This window comes from Microchirus variegatus (assembly GCF_963457635.1).
Source record: "Microchirus variegatus genome assembly, chromosome: 9".
NCBI classification, from domain to species: Eukaryota; Metazoa; Chordata; class Actinopteri; order Pleuronectiformes; family Soleidae; genus Microchirus; species Microchirus variegatus.
In genome coordinates, this window is record NC_139810.1 from 26867482 (window position 1) to 26884074 (window position 16593).

A 16593-nucleotide genomic window follows, 5' to 3' on the forward strand; every position below is an offset into this window, starting at 1 on the left:
AGATGTGGAGTGTTTATTCACCACATTACCACTAATCTGTGGGTGGCCTCCACTCTCCTCTGCTGATGTTGACCACAAAAAAATATTTAACCGTCAGCTCATTTGTTAATTACATGAGCGCATTGCATTCATTTGAAAAACAAAACAAAAAATAAGTAATTTCTTTTTTGGTTTGTTCTTTTGAATCATTTTTTTTCTGTTTTTCTGACTAATATTTTGTTCCTGTTTTTTCCCCCCCGAACTCTCATGAGAACTTCATACCTACTCCCATGGTCCTCAGGTGCCTGTGTAAATTCGACAAATTAATGGTAATATCATTTTTTTAAAATTACCCTGAAAAACAGAAATGAGGAAATTACGGAGCCCCCGAAGTGACATGAGAAAAAAAATGAAATCTCGAGTTTCCAAAAAAATATGAAAACCTTTTTTTTGTAAATTTTACTTCGTAATTTTTTTTAAATCTCGAGTTTCCAAAAAATTATGGAAAAAAAAAATGTGTCAACATTTTTTTTTTTTTTTTTTTTTAATCTCGAGCTTCGAAGTCGAGATCTCGAGTTTGAGATTTTGAAAAAATGTTGAAAAAAAAAAAAATCTGACTTTTTTGGAAAATCAAGATCTCCACTTTGAAACTCGAGATTTCAATTTTTTTTTTTTTATCAGTTTTTTCCGTCATTTCACTTTGGGGGCGGTGTAGGAAATTACTCTGAAAAACAAAACAAAAAATAAATTACTCAGAAAAACAGAAATAATTACTAACCAAAAAATATTTTTTCCCAAGTGAATGCAATGATGCTTCCCTAGTTAATAACGACATAATGCACTGTTAAAAGGGTCTGCATGGTTGTCAGGGCAGAAATGCAGGGAGTTGTCTTCAGCCTGTGACTCCACACCGACTCATTTCCAATGTCTGAGGGAGAAGACATTGTTCACTGGTGAGATTCTGCTGAGTCGCTCGCGTCAGTGATGAAATGCAAACATGCTGCGGTTTCATGGGGAAATGTGAACTGTAACTGTTTGCTGACCACTGACTACAACTTCCTCAAGTCTTGTTATGACTATAAAGAAAACTGTAGGTCTGTTTTTAAAGCCGACATTGTATAATGCCTTAGATGGTAAATAAGAGGACTGCAAACCATCTGTAGCCTGACAGCAAGCATACTATCATCTATAATATGCACAGATTTCTTATAAAGGAATATATCTATGTATCGATCCCTCATCCACCCATCTTTTAATGCCAATGAAAGAGACCTTCTGCATTCACCTCTGTAGACTACCTTATATGAAATGGAATCAGATCAACATCAGTGGCCTACTTCCATCCGCCAACTCTGTGAGCAGCGAGTGAGTAGTTGTTGTTTGCGTAAGGATGGGGTCTGCTTAATATCAACAAATGACCGGCTCCCTGTACAACACAGAAACCCCACAAAGGCACAATAAAGTATTATGACAGTAAAGCCCGTGAGGCCAAACAGTAAAATGACAAACAACGAGTGTGAATCTTGTCTTTGTGCAAAATAATGACCATTCTTCCGTTGCTGTTTTGGCCCAAGATTAAACAACCAGGACCAACTGTTTTTAGAACTTGTTATTAGCCCCTTTTACGTTCTTATATTACATTACATGTCATTAAGAAGACGCTTTTATCCAAAGCGACTTACAGTAAGTGCATTTTAACATTGTGCTTCAAATATGCCAAACTATAGGGTGCTAGTCATAAGTGCAACGTACAAGTTAGTGCAGTTTTTTGGGTTTTTCGTCATTTTCTTATTCGAGGTAGAGTCAAAAGAGTTTTTAGTCGGCGGCGGAAGATGTGGAGGCTTTCTGCTGTCCGGATGTCGATGGGGAGCTCGTTCTCCATCTCGTTCCACCGTTTTACCTCTTTGACAAAAAGAATAATCTTGTGTGTTTACAATATATGAGGTTGGTTAGCTTACTTTTGCCCAAAGACTAGAAACTAGTCTGTTTCTCGAAAGACTAGAAACACAAAGACTTTACAACAGCTTTAGCCAGATTAAGCATAGCAAACACAGTTCAATCTTGTTCTAAAACTATAAAGCCGTGTGTTGAGGCACCATTTCAACAGCCAATTACGAATCAGAAAATGTTTTTCTTCCGGTGTTTTAGGAACACATTTGGGACAAAAAAGTTCATGATAACATCTCTCTCACATCCTGTTTGAGCACTTGTTAGCCTATCTTTGTGTCGGCAAATGTGTCAGTTGTTGCTGACCTCATTAGCTTGATTAAGGGTGGAGTAAGTGATTGTAATCCACTTTTACATTTACTAGACTGGTCACACAATTCTCTTTTACGTTACGTGACATTATATGTGCTGAAAAACTAAAACTAGCCGTTCCCCCCACCCCATTGCCACTATTTGTGCTAAGCTATGCTAACCAGCTGCTGCTGGTGCTGCAGTAGCTCCCTAAAGCTTCACAGCTGCAAACTATCTTCTTTTTTTTTCCTAATTTGCTTTTGGTAATAGAAACACTTTGAGCCCAGATCCTTCCTCATTCCACAGCTCAATTTTCCCGCAGATTCCGCCGCATGCAAGCTCACCCATGCTGGGCTAAGGCACCAGGTGGCTTCATTAGCACAGCGTGAGTCTCTTATGTTATATTATTCTCTTATAGCAACACACCTGCGCTTTTAACTGTGATTTAAAGCCAAGCCTTGAACAGCAAGGATTCCCAAACCTTCCATAATCATATATCACGTCTGTCACAATTACCCGTCTGTCACCATTCTTCCGTTATCCCTCTTTTATTCATAGTTTTTGACATACGTTAACACCTTTGCCATGACGTCAGGATTACTAATACAACGAATACAATAACGTTCCTTACAACTGTCCTCTGTGATGACTAAAAAATGAATTAGAGGCAGCTGTTGGTTCATATGCAACAAAGGTACATCTCTGACTCACTAGTTTTACCCTGTAATCAGCGAAAAAAAAAAAAAAAAAAAAACAGACTTTCAGGTGATTCAACAAAGAGTGCGTTGATTCACCTGCCAGCTGCTGCAGAGGGGGCTGGGCTGCTCTTGAGGGGAGGCTGTGATTAGTAAAGGGCTGGGAGATGACCTTCCCTCCCTGGGTTAGTGGTCGCACTCTGCAGGAGCATAATGAAGGGGCCTGAGCACAGTGAAAGGCCTGCAGGCTCAGATGCTGCTGATGTTAGCGAGAAACTACAGAGACCCTCTAATCTGGTGATAATCAACGGCGAGGCCTGGAGGCGTGGGCGCGCGCGTGTGCATGTGTTAGCAAACGATTTAGCCTTGGGAGTATTATTTATTTAGCATAGGGACACTGCACATTAATGCACAACAACAGGTAAACACAACTGACAGTATCCATCTGTGGTTCATATAGGCAGACAACTAAACAACAAATTTGTTTGTTTCTTTAAAGAGTCAGATCACCAAAATGACCCCAGTTAGACTACTGTTCAAAAGTTTGGGGTCACTTAGAAATGTCTATTTTTGAAGGAAAAGCACTTTTTTTCAATGAATATAACATTAAATGAATCAGAAATACATTCTATACATGTTGTTTATGTGGAAAATGACTATTCTAGCTGCAAACGTCAAATGGAATATGTACATAGATGTATAGAGGTCCATTTCCAGCAACCATCTCTCCAGTGTTCTAATGGCTAATCACTAATCGCGTTAGAAGGCTATTGGATGATTAGAAAACCCTTGAAAACCCTTGTGCAATGATGTTAGCACAGCTGAAAACAGTTTTGCTGGTTCTTTAACGAAAGGGCAAAAATATTATTTTGAATAAAAATCATTATTTCTAATCTTATCAATGTCATGACTATATTTTCTATTCACTTCACAACTCTTTTGATGAATAAAAGTGTGAGTTTTATAATGGAAAACACAGAAAAAATTGTATAGGTGACCCCAAACTTTTGAACGGTAGTGTATGTGACTTGGGTTGCAATTGTCCTAGAAACATCAGACGTGAAGTCTGTATAATGTCCGTAGACTAGGGTCCGGATCTTCTCCGGAGTTAGCTGTTCACATGGGACGGTCACAGTGGGAGACTGTCTGGGTAACAACACTGGAAGAATGTCCAGAGGGGGGTGGAGCCGCCTGGTTTGAGCATGCAGGAGGCAGGACACTGTGCGGAGGGGGGGGGGGTTCTCCTGCTGCATTCAGACAATCTCCAGAGAGTCTGACAGCAGCTTTAGATTGTTATGATGGAGTATTTAATTTAAGATAGCAGCTTGGCGAATGTATTGCTTCAGTATCATATAGCAACCCTCCAAGAAGCTTTCTTACGCTTCTGATCTCATAACATTATCCCAATTACTTTTTTGGATTTCTGGAAAATTGGAGGTAAATACCGTTTGTTTGTATTTGAATGAATCGATCCTTTAAAGGGCGCCTTAAACTCTTAAAATAGATAAGAGTTTTTAATGTCCCATATTGGAAGAATTTGGAAAACAGTAGAGCTCAAAATATGAAGTATGGTTATAAATACGTCATTGCTGACTGAAATACGAGCCATATCCGTTCAAAGAAAGGAACAAAATGCGTTGTATCTGCTCTCACGACCGTCCACTCTCACATACATCCTTCAATAAATTCCCCATTTCCTCAAGCAACTTAAGGGGAAAAGGGAGTTTTAGTCTAGTTTGTGTCGGCTCAGTAAGAAAACATTAACTGCACCTGCTTTAGCCTTTGTGTACACACTGTGACAAAATAGTGGCCCGTGGGAAACGGCACCAAAAGGTGAAATGAGGCGAGTCGGGATATTTTCTAATCATTAACCATCCATCACGCTACTTTGCCAAGAATTTATGGCAGTTTTAAATTCCTCGTCTTTCTCTCTCCTGGTACCTAATTCCACTTGGGGGAGTGGTGGTGGGGGAGATCTAGGGTTTCTATTCAAATATTTTATCAGCTCCCGGATGCTGTCTGACAAGGAAGTCAAGTAAATCTGTAGCATGATCACGGCGCGGCGCTCTGATGTTTTTCAGAAACGCCTTGTCAATCTCAAGTCGACTCACTAAAACCCAGACAAATGAAGATCCCCAGCGATTTCTCCGTGATTCCCTTTGAGGATGGAAAGCCGCCACGTCTAGTGTGGAGGTGCTGGACCATGACATCTCTGGGAGCAGCTGCCATTAAAGGATGAAGGAGGAGATCAAATTGACATTGAGCAGCGCTGTGACCTTCTAACTCTTGCTGGTGGATAATCTTTAGCAGTTTAAAGAGCTCAGGTGACTCTGCACGCCAGTCGTGATTTCGTCTGAAACCTCCAGACAGGATGAAAATCACCGCTGATTGTTTTGGTAAAACCCATCACGGTTTCCTCTCATCTTGTAACTGTGCATGTTAGCATTTATTCTGAAGGACACAGAGAAGACAGGGAGGACGTCCGCAGAGCTCTATCCAGCATTCCAGAGATTAACCTTGCGTTCATTTGGTTGAACTGACCTGTTATCTGTTACTCATTGCTAACACTTAAAACCTCAGCTCACAGATGCAGGACAGGTTTTTTAAAAGAACCAAACCCTGCGTGAACTCACAGAACTTTGTTTGGGCCACAAGTTGCAGAGATGTTGTCAGACGGAGCAGTTCGTTCTTAAGAGAGACGCCTCTGATTTTTCCATTCTTTTCCGAGAGGATTCCCTTGCTATTAAAACTCTGGAGAGCGAGGCTATTAATATAATTCTCTGCAGTCAGGCCTAATGTGTAATTAATTTCCAGCAGGAGGTGCGCTGCAGTGAAGTGTTATGACAAGCCCCTCCATCAAGCCCCATCACCTGTTGGAGTCATGCAAAGCCTGTTTCCCCAGAGGTAACCCGAGACCAGGCCCTGCACACATGGGCACCAACGACAGCAATGAGAAAATATAGTTTATGTGTTTTTAATGGGAGCTCGGGTCATTTCGACCATGTGAGAATGTGAGTAAAAATGTGGAGAATTAAGGCACATATGGAGTAATATGTTTTCTACAGCAGGAGTCAATGGGCTACTAGAGAGAGAGAGGTCACAGACTGCAAACCTCCAACATGGTCAGTCAGTTTCTGTGTCTGGATCCAAGTCTAATCTTCCTTACCGGGCCATGACCTTCATCTCATCTCATCTTCTACAGCTTTATCCCCCCACATGAGGGTCTCAGGGGTCGCTGGTGGCGATCCCAGCTGACATAGGGGACAGGTTGTCAGTCCATCACAGCAGGGCCACACAGAGAGAGAGACAAACAACCGTCCACTCTCACATTCATGCCTCAATTTAGAGTGTCCTAATCCCCCAAATCTGCATGTTTTTAGACTGTGGGAGAAAACCCACACAGAGAACATGTAAAACTCCATGCTGAAAAGGCCCTTGTTCAAACCGGGTCGATAACCCATGTCTTCTTGCTGCAAATCTTCACCCCTATTTTTTTTTTCCGAGTTATGCTGCTCACAAACAGACAAACATGTCCCAAAAAACAACCTCCTGATGTGTAACAAACAAGCTGAGAAAATGCAATCCGCAATTCAACGAACCTTAAGAACACTTAGTCACAACACACTATTTCTTATCAGCGCCATGTTAATCAGCACCTGTGACCCCGTAAAAGCATTTCCTAAGTTAACTCCACCCTGTCAGATTACTGCACAAAATGGAACGCGCCCTCTTCCTCGCTTGGACACACACTCTAAAGTTAAGTTCCGCCTCATTATGACCAGGATTGGGTCCCCATGAGGATTACTGGTCACTAGGTCAGAGTTTATGTCAGAAAAGGTCCTGGAGAACCACATAAAACACACACACACACACACACACACACCACTGGCTGCTTCTGCATACGTGTTTCCATGACACCATGTGTGATGAGAGCTGAGGGAAAAAAAAAAAAAGCAGCAGTCTGGCACAACACAGTGTGGAAACTCTTACCCACAAAGACGACAGGGCAGAGCATTGTTTTCACAGGTAGGACCAGCGAGGCTTCATTGTTACAGGAAATGGCGTCATCTACACAAAACATTCAGTGTATAAAAGCTGAGCTGCTATAAACACGAGGCTGGCTCCTGCTGGGACTGACTATCACTGCCAGTTTTAGACAACAAGATTCAGTGTTGCAGCAAAATACCTTGTTACTGTACTTAAGTACAACATTCACACATGTAAGTGTGTACTCTTACTCCTACATTTCCTCGAACTATCTTTGTTACTCCAAATAAAATCAGAAGAAGATGAAGAAGAGTTAGTAATGGTCTCTATTTATATAGAGCTTTTCTAGTCTTGATGAGCTGCTTTACACTATACATGGGGTTAAGTGTCTTGCTCAAGGACCCACAGGGCCAGGAATTGAACCCACAACCTTTCAGTTGAAAGACAACTCACTCTACCACTGAACTACAATGGCTCAATCATTACTTCTCACTTTTTTAATACTTTTACTTCTAAAACTTACACTTACTTAAGTACATTTTACATCAGAAAATCACTTTTGATGCCAAAATTAAGTTAATGTCATATGCTTAAAGACTTTTACTGAAGTAATATTATTAAAAAAAACTTCTACCAATGTGATTTTCTGGTAAGATACTTGTACTTTTACTCAAATATCCCTTTAAGGTACTTTATACAAGGTTCGAAAAAGAACGGAAGGAATATGATATCAACAAACTCTCCTGTCATTACAAGGGTAAGACATCACGATGGGACTTTTACATGATTCACTTAATTGCCCTTTAGAGAACAGCGCACATAGACAGGAAGTGATTCGACATCCTTTCCCAGATATTTCAAAAACAGTTGTTTGTCTTATTCCCACCACCTCTCCAACACAGAGTCTGACCCCCCGGCAAAAACATGTTATTGATCACTGCAGCCTGAGGCGACAGCAGCATCAGGATCAACAGGCGAGAGGAGCTAAAAAAAAAAAACAAAGATAAAAAAACGACATTGTTACACAGCGCATTTAAACAAAGACACGTGTGTTTACGTGCAGTTTAAACACATTCTGTTTGTTTTGTTTTTTTTCATTTTTTGATTGAAAAGCTGCTTTGAAAGACGTAAACACGAGAGTTGTCTCGGGCACAGTGGGACTGAGAGGAGTGACACCGACAGTAAGAGCGTGTTGATATTAAGACGATAGAATATCGCTCACATTCACCATCTTAAATGACTGTCACTTGTACACTGTGTCACTTGTGGTTACACAAAATAAACCGGGGTTGAGTTTCAACATTTAATATAGTGTTGCTTTCAGTTTTAAGTGCCCAAAATTCCACGTTTAGCACCAAACGGCAGACAGACGCAGTTACAGTGAACAGGCTGATAGCAACGCTTGGAGTATTGACTGCAAATACATGATCATGTTGATCCGTGACGACCGTCATGTGCTTATTAGACCACCTGTCATAAAAACATACATATTTTAGAAATAAACAGGTTATTGTTATTTATTTGGCAAATAACAAACTGAATTCACCTGTTTATATATTATAATTTAAGCCTGGCTCACTGAGCTTCTTCTCTGAGAAGTCAGAATTGAATCAATAGCATAACATTCATAATGATTATATTTTAGCATTAAAAATATAATTTCCGTAAAAAGCTTCTACATACTGGTGTACACTGTATACTGGTGCTTTTAAACCAAACAATTAGACATGACACCTATTGTATGTGGACCAAAATGTTGGCAGATCAACAAAAGTTATTATTGGTGTAAAATCACAAATACAATACAAACACTGTGGCAATTGAAGATTAGATGGGGAATCAAAGGTTAATACTACCAGATTTTTGAATAAAATTAGCGGAAATCCAGCCAATATGATGTAATAAGTAATAACATTTATTTTCAAAACCATAAAATTAGATTAAAAAAATTGGGAAATCTTATAGATTCAAAATAGCAAGATTCAATGCACCACGAATCATGAATCATGAATATAGAAAATATGGCAATCCACCAGATAATTGGCGAAAAGGACATATATAAATTCCTTATATGTTATTAATAATAATATATTTGAAGACGCCTTTCATGACACTCCGTCCTTACAACAACAAAATAATAATAACAAAAAAATAACAGCAACGGGTAGAGAGTTAGAGAGTTAGAGGGAGTAGGCCTGTTTAAAAATGTGGGTTTTCAGATGGGATTTGAAGATGGGGAATGAGACAATGTTCCTGATTCCTTGTTGCCTAGTTGTTAATTCCAACTAGGCAACAAAAACTAATTCGGATTGTGAAATATTGTGGATTACAATCATGACGCTGACATCCCCCGATCCCCATCTACTGCAGCTATTCAGTTGGTGTTTAAAAGCAAAACAGGCGTAATCATGAAGAGAAAACAAACACGTAAAGGCAGACAACAACCCAAATTACCCACCACTTTTACCAAATTAACAACTAATTTGTCAAGACAACCGCTCTGTTCAAATAAATCAAAATCACCATCAAAGTCGGTCGAGGAGAGGCAGATACCTCTGACGTGAAGTCACTGCGTTTCTCTCTCGCAGTGTAAGACAGAAAACATTCAGATGAGGTTACCCACTGCTTGTTGTTAAGAGACTGTGTAAGCGGCGAGATATTTCAACTTCCACCTCGAGGAAAGCCGGGCACGCGGCCAGTCGCTCAGCAAACGGGATGGTTTTTATTACAGGACACAAAGGAAGCGAGGAGCATGTAAAACAGAAAACACGCACACAAGGAAACGTGAACGGAATAAAAACTACACGCTGTTGTTTTCGTTGGTAACTTCCCTGGTGCACGTTATGAGCTGATGTGAGGGAACTCGGGGGATTGGGGGCGAAAAATGACAAGTCCTGAGGGACCGGCAGGCAAAAGCAAGACACGACATATTTTATCCAACTGTGGACACAGCTGTTTTTCTGGTTCTGTGGGGACTCGCTTGGCTGATGTGCTGCCATGTTTTACTTTTCAGTTTCCTTTTGTTGTTGTTGTTGTTGTTGTTGCTGCTCGCTCTGACAGTGCCACCTTAAACCGCCAAGAAAACAAATCTCCAGATTTTAGCCTCAGCCTGTTTTTGCGTGTTTAAGCCAGCGTTAAACGCCACAAAGTCCTGTTAATGACGAGTTTACATCTTTGGAGCCTTGGAAGTGGCTAGAAAACATCTATTGCGTAAGTTTGTTTAATTATTTATGCAATAGCAAAACACAATGAAGCAATCCACATCGCTGCAGTACATCCCCTACGGCACGGGTCGCCAACTATATTTGTCGAAGGGCCAGAATCTTTCTTGGCAAACACTGGGTTGGGGGCTGGGTATTCAAATAAAATTGAATAAAATTTACATTTTGATATTTTGATTTTCTTACAAAATGGAAGGCATTTTTAGCCAATTTTTTTTTTGACTGAGAAGTCTGTTGGTTTGAAACTTGTTGTTGAGACTTTGAAATAAAAACAAATGTGAAGCAACAACATGTGAAAATTGGAACAGCATGTAAAACAAGAAATGTAAAAAAAAAAAAATCAAGATTGTTCGGTGCGCTGTGGAATGCTCGCAGAGACCACAAGATTTTTTATTTATTTTTTAGCTTTTCTGGAATTAAGTTGCGGGCCGGACTGGAAGCATTGGGGGGCCAGATTTTTTTGTAGTTTAAACAATTCAACCTTTCCTGGCCATGGCTCCTAACATTCTCATTTTGAGGCCATAACCTGTGAAAAGGTGCAATTAATAAATATTGGACGCACAAAAAGATCAATGCCTTAGTGTTAGGATATGGAGAAAAGCTTAAAAGTAGGGTTGGAGATCCTGAACAAAGCAGTCTACATTTTGAATTCAGAAGTCCAGACGTTCCCTCCGAAGCTACGAGTCCAGAGCACAGGAACGTGCAACGAGCACAGATTCGCAAGCAACTTTTCGGTGATGCTGTTTTTTTGGATACTTGTTCAAATGAGAAAGTGATAATGAAAAACTACAAATACTCTCAAAAAAGATCACAAAAACATAAAGTTAATCCATTTGTCCGGTAGAAACAGAGCCACCGTGGCATCACTTTGCAGCAGTTTCTGGGCTTTCAGTTGGCTCCACCGGTCAACGCAACCAACACCATTGGATTTAGCAAGCTAGCATAAGCTCTGGCGTTGTGTTCTGAGCATGTGCGATTATAGCACAAAGAGGGGTGCGCGTGTAGGGGGGAGGGGGGCAGATGGCAAGTTGATTGATGCATCACGATCCAATTAAATTGTTCGGGCCGTTCAATATGATTGGATGATGTTTTTACAGGCAAATCTGCTCCACAGCTGACTGACATTTTCAATAGAGTAAAAAATGCTCCCAGACCACCTTTAAGGAGACGTACTGTATTTATTTGCTGATGAGCCCAGAGCTCCTACAATTTATGTGTTGACCTTTATTGTCCATATTGTTTCCTTTTCCTCTCTTTCAGGAGAATATGTGGATCGAGTACCCAGAATGAACTTTTTGCTGGAGGGTCTGGATTTCCTGCCTCGCTTCAGCCAGCACGTGACGAGCGCGGCCGTCCAGAGAAAATAACACGCGCCAGTTTTATGAATAGTGCCATTTAAAAGGGATTGGTTTCGGCGAGGGCCTAATGATGCCACAGCACTGGCGTCACAGTGAGCGAGAAGAGGGAAGAGTGAGCATTCTTTCCAGGCACTGGAGCAGCACTTGCAGACTCGTAGACGGGAGTGAGATGGTGTGGCAGCGTTCCATATTAACATACGTCACTCACTCTTAAACCCCTAACCCTGCAGATGCCCAGTTGCTCTCCACGGATCTGTCCAGTCATAACAGTAGAAATCAAAGCCAGAGTGAAGCTGGTGATTTTGCACATCTGTCAACATGATCTGAGGAGACTGTGGGAGACGCTCTGTCCCCCTTATTATGATATTCCTTTTTTTTTTTAAGAAATCCACATCCTTTCCACATGCTTCTAATGTGCTCCATCATCATCATCAATCCTGGTGACTTTCCTCCAGCCAGTGGAGAGGTGAAACAATAGAGAACACAAACTGTTGATGCATAGTTCTGTGTACTGCTGCCACAATTGTCCACAATCCACAATTTCAAGTGGACATTTTTTATTTTGCCTCAGTTTGTGTTTTGCTTGTTTACTCACATGGACAAACTTATAAGGTGATACACTTGGGAAAGGGATAATTTTAATCACTCACTTTAATTATTAATTTTTGGCTTTTGACTTCAATAAAGAGACAAATTTAGCATGAAAATTTAACTTGGGACCATTTTTGTCCTATATTGTGCAAACGCTTAAAAACTTCCCTTTAACACAGTAAATTAGTTGTTTAATTTAAAGGTGCATTATGTAATAAATCTAAGGCAACTGGCCATGAAATCCTCCTAATATGTCACAGAGACTCAGGAATAATATTCATATAACAAGTTGAACTCACCAACAACAACAGTACAGCCAAAATATTTGCATTAAAAAAAATATTTTGCAGACTGCAAATCATGTTTATGCTTTGAAAGCATGTGGCGCCACCTACCGCCGTCTACCAATCATTGCAGTCAGTATAGTCTCAGCTAACGAGCAACCACGGATTGCCAGTTACGTCAAAAAACAAAACCTAAAAGACCTCAGTATTTTGAATTTGAATGTAGTAACTGTTTTTGGCCACATTCTTACATATGGCACCTTTAATAATGTAGCACATTCATTACCGCACAACACCTAATGCACTGATGTATTCATTGTCCTTTAAAGGGGTTCCAAGGCGAGCTTGGGTCAATTCTATGAGGTACAGCACTACTGAATAAACTTGAGTGAACAATGTTTATTAAAAAAAAACTAAGCGTACCCTAATGAAACCTGAGTACAGACCTGACATAGGGTTCTTTCGGAAACAAAGAACACATCACACAACTGTTTTTACAAGCTGGGTAAACTCGTACTATCAGAATCTGCCATTTCACATCACAACACCATCACCCTTTTCAAAATAAAACCAAATGAGAGAATGTCACCCAATCACTGACGGGAGCTGTTGTTATCCTTATTTGGTTTGCAAAGCCTGAGCCTGCTCAAAGGAAGTAAATGTCACAGCAGTGAGTCTCTGCATCCTGCAGCCCAGAGCAGAGACCTCAGGGGTTACACTGGCTAAAGGCCATTCATAAGAAGCTGCTTCTGGCACAGGCCAGCGGGGAGTAGAGGGAGGGAGCAAAGTGCCACTTTATCCAGCACACAACTTCCTGCCATTGAAGAGAGAAATGAGCAAATAATCAGACGTTGTTTCCCCCAGTGAAACACAAGAAGCCTGCCTTTTGAGGTGAAAGATAACAAGTGAGTGTGCAGGAGAAACACTCATGATTACACGTGTGCTTACTGTCACGGAGCCGTCCTGAGAAATTAAAGGTTTGGTGAGACTCTAAAAAACAAACAAACAAACAACTGTTTGTTTCCCCTGCCTTTTCCCAAGCTCATCAAGGTACTACTGTGGCCTTAATGTACCAGAAAGGATAAAAAAAAACATGAAATATCCAACAGTTGAAATAGGGAAATGGCCCTTTAAGACGTTTGTTACCAGTGTACAAGAGTAGACGTGATTATACACACCTATTTTGTTCATGTATGATAAAGTAGCAGCCGAACAACCGGGCTTTGTAAGGTTGGAGTATAGTTATAATAATCAGCGGAAAGTAATGGAAGTAATTTATTACATTTACTTGTTTTTTGTGTGTAGTAAAAAGTGTAATTCTACTTCTACTACTAAGTATGTTTTTTAGGAAGTACTGTACCCTGCTGTGTTTTAAATCACATCTGTTACTGAGACACTGGAAAGTGAGTGAGAAAGTTAAGGCATTTGTGACCTTTGACCTATTTGACCTTGATTATGTGTTGACATCATTTATTTTGTCAGCACTTTAATTTATAAAGGTTTGCCTTTAATAATAATAATTAAAAAATGAATTAGTGAGATTTGTCTCCTTGTTCATTTTGCACGACACAAGAATGAACCCCCAAAACGTACATTTTAAACAAGCTACTTTTTTTTTTACTTTAACTTGAGTACATTTTTAGACCAGTACTTTCACTTGTACTTCAGTTAAATGTTATTAAAATAGCGGTACTTTCACTTGAGTAGAATATTTCGGTATTCTTTCTACCTCTGCTAAACGGACGAGCATTAGCATTAGCATCAGGTGTACTGATGCTAATGGGAACGTACCTATGTTCCCCGGGTCCTATGTTCCCCGCTTTGTATGTGACCGGGGAACATAGGACCCTTTCTCTAACCCTAACCCTACCCTTTTTCAAAAAAAGGGTCCCATGTTCCCCTGTCACATACAAATTGGGGAACATAGGACCTTTTTTGGGAAAAACGGGGAACATATGACCCAGGGAACATAGGTATGACCCCTGCTAATCAGTCTTTGATTAGCTTCTGGTAAGCTAGCTCCATACCCTTCTCAACACAAGAGTTGTAAATAATACCTAAAGGACATTATTCTAAGGCCATAGAAGCTAAACGACGTACTTTTAAAAATGAGTATACACTTGAACAAACATAATAATGTGTTATATATTCAATGTATGCCACTAAATGTAACACCGTGGCCAGAATAGTGACGAGAGTAAAAGAGACTGTCCTACTTTCACCAGTGGAAAACACTCCGGAGACGACGTTATACTTGGCCGTGTTAATCTTCGCTGATACTAACATGAGAACCGTGGATAACACGCAGAGATCCTCACATCTCAGTGTGTAACAAGTGAAGTGAATGACACACAAACATACCGTACTGACGAGAAGACCAGGCGGGCTGTGTTTGGGCAATAATGCACTGGGCCGATGCTGCCATCTAGTGGTGAACCACGTGTTTGGCAAAAAAATAAAAGGCCTTGTCATGACCTCCAGAGACAAAGGACAAAGGTAACTCAAATTCTGCTTCTCCACGAATGGCTATTATAATTATAATGATGTCTTTTGTGTTTAACATGGCTGCAAATACCCAGTAATATTTAATATTTAATATTTAACTTAATCACATTAACAGTATCATACCATGCTGGGAGGGAATCACTTTTAAAGTCCTGTTTTTCCTCAAAAACACAAACTGACAACATTATCTTTTTGAAATTAGTGTTTTATTGTCTTTATTTTTGTATATAAAAAAAACCTTTGTGTCCACTTTAGGCAACAGTTAGCATGAGAGTGATTCTCACAGCCGTTTAGATTAAGTCAAAACATCTCAGTCTCGTCAGCAGTCGCACACACACACACACACACACACACACCTCACTCACACGGACAGACACACAATCACATGGTGTACTAGAGTTAATTTGATGCAGTGGTTCCAGACCCAAGTCTATTAGTGGAACGCCGAGGACACAAAAGCACAACAATAGGCAGCTTGTAATCATCATCATCATCATCATCATCATCATCATCATCATCATCTGAAAATGGTACTATTGCAAGGCAAAAGTCACGCGAAGACAAAAGAGCCACAACACAACAGAGCCACAGCAGCCTGGAGACTCCGCTTTGTTCAACTCTGGATGGAGGAGAGAGCGTCCTTTTAATTAGGCATGAAACCACTGCTTTGGTGCAACTCTTAAGCAGGTTTATATTAAGACAACTGAATTTAAAAGACGTCCCGTACACGGCAGCACATCCTGTGTTCGGGGCAAAAGCAAAACGGCTTTAAATTCAAGCAACGAAACAAAGGAGTGCGTCGTGCGCGCGAAGAGTCCACACACACACAGGTATCAGTCACACAACTTTAAAAAGGACATTTCCACGATTGCATTGACACACGCAAAGACAGCACACCTCGTCCCATAACTGCCACATTAAGGATTTGCAGTGCAGTAGCTATATTGCGTTTTCCTACAAGAGGCATCAGTCAGCGAGAAAACGGCTCCTTTAAAAACCTTCTCTTTCTTTTCTTTTTTTTGTTTTGTTATGTTTTCATGATGGCAGAGAGAAATACAATGAAATGTAAATACGTAACATCAGCACCTTTCAGGATACAACGCACGTCTGAGATCACAAACACACCTTCATCGCTCGTATAGGCATACAAATGTGACGTAGACACACACACACACATACAGATTGAACATAAAATATACAAATTCAGGTTGTTGTCAACCCCGTTGGATAAATTAGTAACATCACATAATTTGATCTCATATAACTACGTTCATGAGCACAGGCTGTTGTTTTCTTTGACTCTTTAAATGCTGATTTTTCTTCATATTATTATTATTATTTTTTATGATATCTAAAGAGATCACTTATGACTTAAACTCTTTGACATTAATTCATTAAAAGAGAACAAGTGGGAAAATCTACTCTGGCATTTCCTCATGACATGACAACAAGCAACATGACACATTACAGTGTAGCTCTTTTCTCTCTCTCTCTCTTTAAACAAACAAACAAAAACATTACCTAATTCACAAAACACACATTTCTCAAAGAAATAATATCATAGGCATCATAACTACAGGTAAACTAGTTTTTTTTTTGTTTCACCGTTTTGATTTTTTTTGACCGATCGACCGCATTTGCACGAGCAGCCGCGAGCGTCAGTCTGCCGCTCTGTGCTGCTTCACCTTCACCGTCTTCAGTTCACTGTGTGCATACAGTACATACACATACATTA

General features: G+C 40.2%; 1 protein-coding gene across 1 annotated transcript in view; it reads right to left on the reverse strand.

Moving 5' to 3' along the window:
• The window catches only part of pou6f1 (POU class 6 homeobox 1), a gene marked incomplete at its 3' end in the record, with an annotated part of 195233 nt that overhangs the window by 140508 nt on the left and 38132 nt on the right, over nt 1–16593 (reverse strand). The window lies entirely within an intron of this gene.